This window comes from Puma concolor, chromosome D4 (assembly GCF_028749965.1).
Source record: "Puma concolor isolate L17-30 chromosome D4, mPumCon1.1.hap2, whole genome shotgun sequence".
NCBI classification, from domain to species: Eukaryota; Metazoa; Chordata; class Mammalia; order Carnivora; family Felidae; genus Puma; species Puma concolor.
Window position 1 is genome coordinate 9,027,318 of NC_141679.1, and position 12,829 is coordinate 9,040,146.

At 45.2% G+C, this 12,829-nt stretch overlaps 1 long non-coding RNA gene across 1 annotated transcript; it reads left to right on the plus strand.

Annotated features, from left to right (window-relative positions):
- Positions 1-414: 414 nt before the first annotated feature.
- LOC147574697 (uncharacterized) lies at positions 415-7,072 on the plus strand. Its single transcript, XR_015243427.1, has 3 exons — positions 415-1,335; positions 5,265-5,480; positions 6,595-7,072. It is a non-coding gene; the product is annotated as an uncharacterized LOC147574697 (long non-coding RNA).
- The last annotated feature ends 5,757 nt before the right edge of the window (positions 7,073-12,829 follow it).

A 12,829-nucleotide genomic window follows, 5' to 3' on the forward strand; every position in this document is an offset into this window, starting at 1 on the left:
GGACAAACAACATCAACTACAGTCTCTTGTGACAAAGGACACATAAGAGGGATGGGATTTCCACCACTGCTCTGGCTCAAAAGGGAATTTCCAATTCACCTTTCCTGCCCCATCTTGATTAGGAGGTGGATTTCCCTTCAGTTTCATCACCCCACAAGTGACAAAGTCCTTTTCTGATCTGTGGGACTGATGAGCATCTAGGACCTCCACCAGTAGCTTGTCTATAGGAGATGGATCCATGCAGAACAGTGGAGGGGTCTAGGCAGAGTCTCACAGGCAGCAACAAACCTCACTTACATGCAGGGACTCCACTGTCTAGAGATTGGTCCACAATGAGAGAAAAGGGACATTTAGGTGTGGAGTCAGTGTCCTCATAGCTTCTTGGCACATGAAAGGTGCCTACCTTCTTACCACGGTTCTCAGCTTCTCCTCTTCACCTTATTGAGGCTTAGCTACTGAGAGAACTCATTCTGCTGACATCAGTCCAAACCTCTCTGTACTATAGCCCCCAATGATTCGTGGTAAAACATTAATTTTGGAAATTAATAATGTAAATTCCACATCTCAAGGTTAGAAGAAGTCAATGTAAAGAAAGCCGAACAAGGTTCCTTACCACAGGATTTCCAAGACCCTTCAGTATGCCTATAAGCCTTGACTACCCTCAAGGAGAAGTTTCAAGTTCACAGTATTTCTTAAAACCATTTTCCCAGAAAAGATTTTCCCATAGATTTTCATGGAACTAGTGTTCTACAGAACACACTTGGGGCAACACTGGTATAGCCCAATCCATTTGTTTCACTGATGAGGAAACTGGAGTCCACAGAAGCAAGGTGACTTGCACAACTCATGCTATAAGTTGCCAATGGAGCCAGAACTTAAACCCACCATTTCCATCTTTCATATCTCCATGCCCTCTGCTCAGTGACAGTACAATGGTCATGGTTTCACCTGTGATGGAAAGCTCCTGAGTTGTCCTTTCCCTGTCCTTTGTGTCGTCAAGGAGTGTCATCCTCCATCACTATCTGAACCAGAGAAATGAAACATTTGTGTCATTCCTATGATCAACAACTGTCAACTAGGAGAAGCTAAATGTGACAAGCTCTCACTAAGGATATATAAATGAGGTTTCTAAGCAGCAAAGACGCTTTCTCCACTCTCTCTTGCCCCCTCTACTAGATGAATGCTAAGAACACTGGGACCCTAGGGAGTGGCAAAGCCATACAATGGAAAGAAGTCTGCTTTCTTGAACCTGCATGCAGAGGGAAGCCACTGGCTTACCTGCAAAGAGTCCCACATGAGCAAGAAAGAAACTTCTATGAGGATAAACCACTGCAAGTTTTGAGTTTGATACAGCAGTTCACATTGCCCTAGTTAACACACTTAAAGACAAATATATATATATATAATATAAATATAAATAAAAAATATAAATATAAATATAAAATATAAATATAAATATAAAATATAAATATATATATAATATATAATATATATATATATGAGGGTGGATTCATAAATTTGGGGACACAAAGCAATTCTACCTCAATTAGAAAGAACCTGGAACAAAACATATCAGCCCTTATTCTCAGGGACCAAGAGCCTGGCACAGACATAGCCACCCTGAGCTGTGCCCTCCCTCACCACACCTTCACTCAGTCTTGATCACAGCACCTCTCTCAACCTCCTTCAGTGTCACCCACTTTTCCCCAGCCCCACTGCCAGAATCCCAGGCTGAGTCATTTTCATCTTTGGGCTGGACTATTCCAAATGCTCTCGAAAGGGTTCTATCTTCTGTATGCTGTCGTCCTCCTTTCCCCCGTATTAAACCATTCTCCATGCTGTGTTCAAAATCACCTTCAAAACACACGAATCCCATTTTGACCTACATTCTACCCCCCATCCCCCATGGCATGAATCCCTTCAATTAATTCCAGATGTGATTGCAATGAAATTCAAACTCTTGCGCGGGATATTCAAACTCTTTTCAGCTCTCACCAACCCTGTCTTTGGACCCTGTTCCCCAGCCATTTGGAACTTCCTTTGGCTCCTTGGTTGGATCTCGCCTCTCTTGCCTCTTAGCCATCGTATAGGATGCTCCCACGTCCTGAAGTGTGCTGCTCCTTTTCGCCCTTCCCAACCAAGGCCTCATCTTCTCCTTTGCAACAGTTTGACTCTAACTCAACTTAGCTGTCACCTTTTTGGGAAGCCTTCATTAATAATCTCAGACTGTGTTAGTTTTTTATTGTCTACTTGTCCTTGGTACCCTGCCCATGCCCTAACACAGGACGTTCATGATCTAACTGTATACCTACTAACATATTCCTCTGGAACAATCCTGGAGGGCACGAACACCTCATTCACTGTTGGGTCTGACCACTGCTTGGGGGCTTGGAGCAAAGCAGGTGCTCACAAATTATTTCTTTTAGAGATGGTGAAGGGGGGTGGATGGTTGGATTGGATGCCCATTTTGTATGAGCCAAAGAGAAAGCTTTACTTAAGATAGTAGGCAGTGTTGTTTAACTATTAGTGAACATAGGATCCCATTTTTTCCTATTCATTCTTCTCCACAAAACATCTTTTAACATACGATATTCTAAAGTTGCTGTGTTCGCCTGTTTTAAAGGATTTAATTGGTTTTGTTCACTAATGTTCGTGGAGAACCCAGCACGTCTCGTTCTCTGCCAGTCAGGACTACAAAGAAATCTGGCTGGTTGGTCACGAGGAATGAAGCACGCATAGGGTTAAGATCTTGGCTCTGAACTCAGGATGTCTGTGTGAAGTCCTGCCCGAAGATTTACCATAGCCAGATGACCTCAGGCAATGAAATAATGTTTCTACAATCCTTAGCAGAGTGTCTGGTATTAGGAGCTTAACAGCTGGTAGCAAGTTATTAGTGTTGTATTTGCTACAGAAACTAGTATCAATTTTATCATTATTCTGCCCTAATAATGTCCTTAGACCATGACAGAGATGACTGGGGGGAGGGGATGTACACTGTGTGCAGGAAAAGTAACCAACCAAGACCAGTGCGTGAGATTATCAGGGAAGACCCAATTCTCCTCATTGGACAGACAAGAAAAGCCACAGTCAGCAGGTTGAGGAGACCTGCTCCTAGTCACGTAGCCAGTCAGGGCAGGGCTGAGACTCAAACCAGAACTGATTCCAAAGCCAGTTCTCTTTCCGCCACACTGCACTGCCCGTGGGCATTAGCATTTCCAGGTCCTACAGGCTTCCGAATCTCTGAGATCAAATAGGACTTAGGATTCCAAACAAGCACACCGCAACTGACTGTTGCCCTCTCTCCATTCCTAGTTGCTTGAGATTGTGGGCTTGCAGAGCATTCTGCCCAGGAGGTGCAGAGTAGGTCCTCTGCTCAGGGTGCCCTCTGCCACGAGGACAGACTGGCTCCCACAGAGACCATAGCGTCCTTTTATAAAGTAACTGCTGTGTCTCCCCCAGGATGAGGGTGGGAATTCCATCTACCTCCTGCACTCCAAAGGCCAGAGACGCTGGGTAGATGTATACCACTGAGCCCAAACACACTGGCCACTTGAATGAACGTTAGGGTGTGCTAAGTCTCTGAAGTCTGGTACTCAGTGCAAACGGCCAAAGCAGATAATGTACAAAGCCCTCGAAAAGTCATAGATTCTCCAAGCTTGACAGGATCTGGAGCCTTAATCTGAACTATTTATTTTGTAGAGAAAATCTGGGCATAGCAAAGAGCAGGAAGAAATACCCAGGCTTTGGTGGTGGTGGTCGTGGGGGTGGTGTTCTGAGTTTCATTCCAGTGTCCATTCCATCACACCAATACACATTTTTCTAGAGCATCGCTGTAATGGGATGGAACTTATGGAGATTGCCTGACTCAGATGGAGAAACCTGCTTAGGGCATTTGCCATCACTGTAGCAAGCCATTTCGACATAGGTCCTCTTGGGTGATCTGGAACACCTTCTCAGGATGGGATGATTTTTGGGTGGTGGGGGGAGTGTCTTAGTCTGAGGAATTTGTGTAACAGGAACTCTAAGAGAGGCCAAATAGAAGTGTGGACGATTCTAGAGGGGAAAGAATGTTGCTCATTGCTAGGTTTTCAGTATAGAGAGCAATGCTCTGGAGAGATGAGACCTTCATTCGGATCTGCGAGTCAAGACAAAAGGCCAGATCAGGGACATGGCCATCAGCCATCCAGTTTCCACAGGTAGCTCTTGAATGGGCTTAGAGAATTCCCAGGCACCTGCCCTACCCATAGTCTAGTGCCCTCCCTAGGTGGGAGGGAAATTTTGATTATTTTTGATGTTTTATTTTTGAGAGAGAGGGAGACAGAACACAAGTGGGGGAGGGGTAGAGTGAGGGGGAGACACAGAGTCCAAAGCAGGCTCCAGGCTCTGAGCTGTCAGCACAGAGCCCGAGGCAGGGCTTGAACTCCTGAACTGCAAGATCCTGCCCTGAGCTGAAGTCGAATACTTACCTGGCTGAGCCACACACGTGCCCCTGGGGAGGGAAATTTTAAAGGGACCAACCTGTGTTCATTAGTTCCAGGACACTCTGATGTCTTCGAGATCCTATGGAAACTCACAGGAGGTCCCTGAACCAGGATATGCTCCAATCAGACAGACACCGGGCATTAGATACGTCCTCTGTTCTTCACAGTGTCCCAGTCACAAATCAGCGACAGGCAACTCTCTATAGTATGGCAATGCCAGAGAACTAAAGGAGGTCTGTCCAGAGCAGACAGCCCTTCCCAATACTGGAGAGCTGAAAGCAGAACTAAAGAAGAAAATCTCTATCTCTTAATTCCATCCCATCTAAGTCAAGAGGACACAGCTTTTTGTTTTTTGTTTGTTTGTTTGTTTGTTTGTTTGTTTGTTTGTTTTTAAGTCTTAAACCTTCATTATCCTTTTTGGTAGGGGTGCATGAAAGAGTCTGAATAAACATTTGACAAGTGACTGGGTAAATAAATGAAGGAAGGAAAGAATAAAGTGAGTGTTGGAGTTAGTGACGAAATGAACCAACTATCCAGGCAGAGAATGACTGTGGAGATGTACAAATGAATTGCAAGACCTTCATAATGCATGCATAAATTTGCATGATTCTATGCTGGAAAAAGAAGTTTATCTGTTTGTATAATTCCTATCGGTACAGCATTTCCTCTTCTTTACTCTCCTGAACTGTGTTTAACAAGAAACCTTTAACTATTTTGTTCTCTGAACATTTGGGCAGAATTAAAATAACTCTTTGGTGTTGTTTCTTTTATTTCCCTAGCCAGCCGAATGAGCTATTTTTCACTTCAACTCTCTCCCCGTCTTGCCTGCTGCCACCACCTGGTCTTGTCACCACAACATTCCTTAACACCCCAGTAGGGAAAAGGCAAACCAGAGGCAGACAGCCCTGGGCCCTAGAGTCTCAAGTCCACCATCTGATGAAGTGGCTTTGGGCAGGTTACCAATCTCTGGGTCATAATGGAACATGCACTGTGAATATCGTAAGTAGTCATGCAAGGAGAATACATTGTAGCAGGTCTATCACAGGATGAGTGCTCAATAAAATTTAGTTACTGTTATATTATATTGTATCGATAGATAGGATTATATTAGGTTACATTACCTATTACATGCCCTACCTTATTGTGTATTGCGTTTATTGCACTGCCTGGCGCTGTATCGTATCATATTACATACAGTACTAGTAAATTTACACTGCCTTGCAGAACCTGTGTCTATCGGTGTGTTGGCCAAAGTAACACCCTTCAAAAATATGTCCTCTAAGTGCTTCTTGACTTTCTTCCCCAGACTCAAGACCACTCCTTAGTTCTCTGTTGGGTGCTTCTACGAAGTAGAACGCAGTGCTCGTCACGAAGAAAATCTACTTGTCCTTCTTCTCAGACTTTTCAGCTGCATCCGTGGCAAATCCTGGCTGTCTTGCAGGGCTTTCTCCGTCTTCCCACTCAGAAGTCATGGGGGTTCAGAATCCTCAAGGGAGCTCTGTGTCTGCGGAAGAAAATCAGCTTCGATCTCCTCTGTTGACCTGACTTTCACCCTTCCCCTCCAGCATTCCAGGCTCCCACTCACATCAACAAGCTGCATTTTTAAGAGTTGGTTGAGACTGAGCAGTTAAGGTTAAGAGAGCTCAAGAATGGGGCCAAAGCACTGGGGGGGCCTGGGAGGGCTCAGTCAGTTGGGTGTCCCACTTCGGCTCAGGTCATGATCTCATGGCTTGTGAGTTAGAGCCCTGCATTGGACTCTGAGCTGACAACTCAGAGCCAGAAGCCTGCTTCAGATTCTGTGTCCCTCTCTTACTTTGCCCCTACTCTGCTCATGCTCTGTCTCTAAGAATAAATAAACACTAAAAAAAATTAAAAACAACAAAAAAAAGAAGAATGGGGCCAAAGCAGAGTCTGACAGCACTCAGGCCAGTGTTCGTGAAGGGCCAGAGTTTGCCAGTAGCCTTGGACTGTTTGCCTTACTCTGGAAAAGGGATTGAGAGCTGAAGACAGGGCATCAAATCAGAGAAATCAGGTATGTTGACCTGGCACAACTCTAAGCTTAAGCCAGGGGCACACACAGTCGGTGACTTTCTCTTCTTTCTATCTTCTTTAGGTCATGAAGTCCCCATTTCTAAGGAGTGGAACATGCTCAAGGAAGAGAGCAACTTTCCCCCAGCCTGACAGAATGCAACATAATTGGTTTGTGCCAAACATGGCAATTCCATTCCCTTTTCCCTATGATTGACTTGGGAGCTGGCATGTGACCCAATTCTGACCAGTGAGACTAAAGAGACAATCTGTTGATGATGTCTTCTCCCAAGATTTATGTTTTCTGCTACAAAGAGTAACAGCCAGTTCCCTCCTGCCTGACTTGAATGTAATTGCATGGGAACATGATACTTGGAGCTACAGCAGCCATTCTGTGATCATGAGGCAACAAGCCAAAGGGCACAGGATAAAACAGTGAAAAGACAGAATGATATCATTAGATTAGATGATATCATTAAACTGCTGAACCAATCTGGAACCAATGACTTCTAGACTTTGATAATTCGTGAGATGATTAAAAATTTCTACTGTTTTACCCACAATTTTTTCCTGCTACTTGTAAACAAACACATCTTACAGGATACAAACACTATCCAACTTGTGTTACCATTTTTCTAGTTCATGTCTGTAGATTCAGTGTCTAACTTTTGTATTTTTTTTTAATTTTTTTTTCAAAGTTTTTATTTATTTTTGGGACAGAGAGAGACAGAGCATGAACGGGGGAGGGGCAGAGAGAGAGGGAGACACAGAATCGGAAACAGGCTCCAGGCTCCGAGCCATCAGCCCAGAGCCTGACGCGGGGCTCGAACTCCCGGACCGCGAGATCGTGACCTGGCTGAAGTCGGACGCTTAACCGACTGCGCCACCCAGGCGCCCCTCTAACTTTTGCATTTTTAACTTTGGGTATGATCCTGGCACTCAGGAAGAGTCACTAAATGTTTGTTTAGGAGGTGTTTTGGTTATAATAACTTCTGGAACGTGTGTATGCACACAGTGGAATATTACACAGCCATAAAATGAGATCTTGCCATTTGCGACAGCATGGATGGACATAGAGGGTGTCACGCTAAGTGAAATAAGTCAGAAAGACAAATGTCATAGGATTCCACTCATATATGGAATCTAACAAAAAAGGAGTAAGTCAACAAAAAGCAGAAAGAGACCCATAAATGCAGATAATAAACTGACGGTTGCCAGAGGGGAGAGGGATAGGGAGACAGGCAAACTGGGTGAAGGGGAGTGGAAGATACGAGCTTCTAGTTATGGAATGAATAAGCCATGGGGGTGAAAGGCACAGCATAGGGAATATACTCAATGGGACTGTGACAGCGTTGTAGGGTGACAGATGGTAACCACACTGGTGGTGAGCATAGCATAAGGCATAAACTTGTTGAATTTCTATGCTTACACCTGAGATTAATTTAACGGTGTGTCAACTAGACTTAAAAAATTAAAAACAAACAAACAAATTTCTGAAGTTGGTGAAGCATGAAGATTAGGATTCAATTTTAGGTTTTACAAAATTCTTGCTTCCCTCCCTGCTAGGAACTTCTTTACTTCTGTCTGACCCTCACTAGAGCCAAAGAATGCTAGAGAAGAACGATCAACACTGACTGGTATTGCAGCTACCACTGAGAAGTATTTCCTGAGAATCCTCAGCAGTTTTCTCCAACCACAGTTAGATCAAACTCTACAGGGATCAAAGGTTCTGAATTTAAATCAGCGTATATAACCGATGGAGTATTTAAACTGGCATTGTCCTGGAAAATTCAGGACGTGTGTTTTATACATTTAGTAAGCATTTAGTCAACGTGTTGTACCTGCCAGGCACTTTAGGATGCACTGGGATGTAGAAATGATTTACCACAGAGCCCCTATCCTTGCAAATCTGAAAGCGACAAGACAGGACGTTACGACCTAACCAGAGGTATTTGCAAAGTATCACATCCAGCTGTCAGATCACGGAGTATGCATGCCAACTTGCCACCGCTGAGTTAATTAAGAAAATCAATTCGTAGGCGCATGCCTTTGACAAAATGGCGTCCATGAAAACTTCCCAAGCATGGTCCTCCCCAGCTGACTTTCTTTTGGGGTGTGTGTGTGGGGGGGGGGGTGGCTTTTATGCCATCATCACCCAAAGTCCTCAACATTTACCACCTATTGTCAGAGGCACCCCTTGCCCAGAGTACACCCTCTGCACAGCTCACACAGAGTAGTTATTTCACGGGGGGAAATAAGTCTGGTAACTGTGCGAAGATTTGGGGGGGGGTGTTTTTCTAGGCGAAGGGGGTTGTAAGGAGTGCCGTGCTTGCCTATGCACCAGTAAATGAAAAAGAAAAAACAGGTCAGATCCCACTGTCCTACACAGCTGTGCTTTCTGAACAAGGCTAGAGCTCTTGTGCTCTGCAGCCCTGGTCCATTAGCCCCAAGAGCAACTTTCAGTTCCACACGGGCCTTCAGTGCACAGAGGTAGACTTTCTAATTTCCCCGCTGTTCTACCTTTTATACACATTGCCAGGAACTGGTTTTGTGATCACTCTTTCCTAACCTGTAAGCCTTCCCGACTTCCCTTATATACCTTTCTCCATCCCTTCCCCTACCGTCTAGTCATCCAGCCCTTAGGAACGTCCTGGTCTTCTGCTGGCTGCCCAGCTGTCGTTTCTTCTTCTTGGAGGAGCACTGATTCCAGAGCCTGACAGCCTAGCAACATCCCTGAGCTTCTCCACCCGGGATTCAAGTTACTCTCACTCCCTTTCTCTCCGTGACGGCTTCTGTAAAACACAGATTCACCACCTCTCCTCCCAGAGTCACCATCACCGGCTTCCAATTTGCCAACGTGGATCACTGACTCCCTGTCCACTCCTCTCTGCTCTAATTGTTCACCATCCAGATTCATGGTGGGGAACCACAAGCAGAACCACCACTGTATTTAAGATTCATTCTGCATCTGGGTCTATGCACCTTGTGAAGAGTCAAACTGTGTATTTAGTATTTGTGTGTTTTTTTTCTGGCCATGTTAGACTTCAATAAGGTAGTTGCTTAAAATTTTTGCATGTGTGTTAAATCCTCTTTGCCAGACAAAGCATACTGCCTCACTCAGCTCCTTTTCTCTCTTGCTTTCTCTGATTCAAAAGGATTACACATGTATACACAGTTATTTTAGAAAAAGAGTATAAAATAGAAAAGCAAAAGAACAAAAATTAAAACCCATCCATTATCATTCCCGGCAGTCAAAAACAACCCTTTTAGGTGTGAATCATTTTTACAAAGAAAAAAAAAAAATCCTACGTTAATAGTAATTTCTAACCTTTTTAATGGTATCCAAATTCCAGGCTATTATTTTTAAAGGCTGTGTTATACTCCATTAAACAGGTGCAGCACAATTACTTAACCAAACCCTACTGTAAGACACACAGGTGGTTCCAGTGTTGGGCAGTGTGGCTCTGAACAGCTTTGGGGCTAAATCGTAGCACGGCGCTGGGGTTTCGTTCAAATTGCATTTCAATTATTCATACCATTCATTCCAATGCAGTTTAGATTTCTGGGTCTGTGCAGGAGTTCAGAATTGCCTTATTATGCACTTCATCTTCTGGGCTTTCCTTCTGAAAGATTTGTATTTCACTGCAACAAATCATGAGCTTTGATGCAGCCATTTCCAGAGATGTGATGGGAAGGAACAGAGGCACTTTGGGTTGTATGTCCCCTTTGCAGCAGTGACCAAGCACAGGGGTATCACACTGTAAGACCCCTGACTCACTAGGGACTGATGTGGCTGGGAAGCCCTGTTCCAGCTCAGAGTGGTATTTGCTTCCTGAGTGTTATTTGCAATGTTTCCATGGTGCTAATGACTACAAATTGCTAATGGCTGTGAAAAGCTAATTGTTGTGCAAGGTGTTTCTGCTCTCCCCCACCTGCCGGCAGAGCTCACAGCCACGGTTAAACAGAGATCTCATTAGTGTCTCAGACACAGTCCTCAAGGGGAGCCCGTCCTCGCAGCCTGGCAAGTAACCAAGCCTCCTCTGCAGACCCAGAGCCCCGAGGCCTCGCGCCTGGCCAGCAACAACGAAACGGGGCGGCAGAGATGTAGAAAGCACTTCCCAAGAGGAAACAGAGGAAATGGGACGGTGTGCTGCAGAGTCAGAGAGATGGAAAGGATGTAGGTATATCTCCCAAAATAGCTGACTGTACCAGGCACCCTGCTGAATGCCTCCTGGCTTTTTCTCTTTTCGTCACACCCACTTTTCAGAGGAACACGCCGAGGCTCAGACACTGAATAATTTCCCTCAAATCCTTCAGCTGATTACAGACCTGGGACATGCCTCTTGGCCTTTTTACTCTAGAGGCCAGATTCTTCACCACTGCCTGATAGTGCTTCTTGGAAACCAGTGGGCTAGCTTCAGAACATGCTTAAGAGTGTGTGTGTGTGTGTGTGTGTGTGTGTGTGTGTGTGTGTGTGCGCATTAAGAACTTGAACCTTGAATTTAATTCATCATAGTCCATGATTTCTCAAGAAAGGTGATCCCATTAAAAAACCAACAGCGGGGCGCCTGGGTGGCGCAGTCGGTTAAGCGTCCGACTTCAGCCAGGTCACGATCTCGCGGTCCGTGAGTTCGAGGCCCGCATCAGGCTCTGGGCTGATGGCTCAGAGCCTGGAGCCCGTTTCCGATTCTGTCTCCCTCTCTCTCTGCCCCTCCCCCGTTCATGCTCTATCTCTCTCTGTCCCAAAAATAAATAAACGTTGAAAAAAAAAATTAAAAAAAAAAACTAACAGCAAGCTCACATGGTTCATGAATGTTTTTTCATATAACCTAAGGTGAAGTGTCTCCCTGTTTCCACTCAAGTTCTGTATGCTCAGCTCTCCATTTAGAACAATCTACTCTGTTGATAACCTATTATTCCCCTGTCCTTTGACTTAAGATGAACAATCTAATGACACAAACTCAGGCACAGTAATGCTTATGTGAATTAACTGTGCTTCAGGTTTTGCAAACTCTCTTTCCCTTTCTCGATGGGCTCAGTGATTCAGTTGGAAACCTGAGTTTTAGAACTACCTTCCCCCAGCCCACAAGTTTAAAAGTGTACCCCCCCAACACTCCACTTTCCTTTTCCCGGGCCCTGTGGCAATTTGCCGCTTTTCTGCTGGTAATTTCACATGCAGAATTGTGCTTTCTGTGCTGTACAACAAAAACATTAAACCAACGGCAACAGAAACAGAAAGGGAAGCCATGCCTTGAATCGCCAAGATGATGGCTCGTTCAAGTTCATTCTATATCCTCTTTGAGACAATAAAGACGAGAGGCCAGTTGATTTGCTAACACAGGACAGACGGAAGAACGTTGAAAAGCAAAACACTGCCATTTGCAGTTGTGGGAGAAGTTGCCTGGGCAACGCAGACACTCAAGAGATGAAGGCTGGCCGCACCTGCCATCCCCAGTGTTTCCCCTGCCTCATTAGCTTAACAGAGAGAGCAGTTGCCTTCATTGCCTTGACTATCAACAGGGCCAAGAACTGGTGTTGAAGTTAATGTTCAACTCACAACCATCTCGATTCAATAATAAGATTTGGTGTGAGCCAGAAAATGAACACCCACAGAGGAGTCCGTAGGATTTCCACTGCCTTGGGGAGTGACATGTGCTGACGGCAGCTGATAAACTGTCTCGGCCACAATTATTCCAGGCAGGTGATTTAGGGCAGGGAGAGAACTGGATGTAAAGGACGTGATCTGAAAGTTCAGAGCAAGTGAGGCTGCTGAAGTGCTAGGAAAATGGTCCCATGAGAGAGTCGGTCCAGTGCCCCGCCCCGCCCTCAGGTGCTAACAGGTCTCAGTCTAGGCTGGGTTACTCCGCTCAGGTTGAGTACAGAACAGCTCCCACCATCCCTGTGCTCTCACCATGGGCTCAGGTAACATGAGATTAACTCTGTCCCCAAGTTGCTGAGCTGACAATTGGCCACAGTTGTCACCCACTGGTTGGTTGGCTAGGACCATCACGTGAGCACGTCCCTCTAATGCTTGTATCTGGGAAATCAGCAGCCTTCCTCAATAGCTGAGTTCGCAGCCAGGGTAGGAGTGACAACTTGCAAATGATTTCACGAAGCAGGGTACATCCTTGTGGTTTCTTTTTGCTGGAGTTTGGGACAAGTCCAAGCACATTCATGACTCCCAGAAGAAAACCCTTTCCCCCCTGTGCAAATGAGAATCATTTAGGAGACAAGGCAAAGCCATCTACTCCCCAGAATCTGTTCTCCTGGGTTTCTTGTCTTGGTGAAAGGCTCTACTCCCCATCATTTGCCTAAGCCAG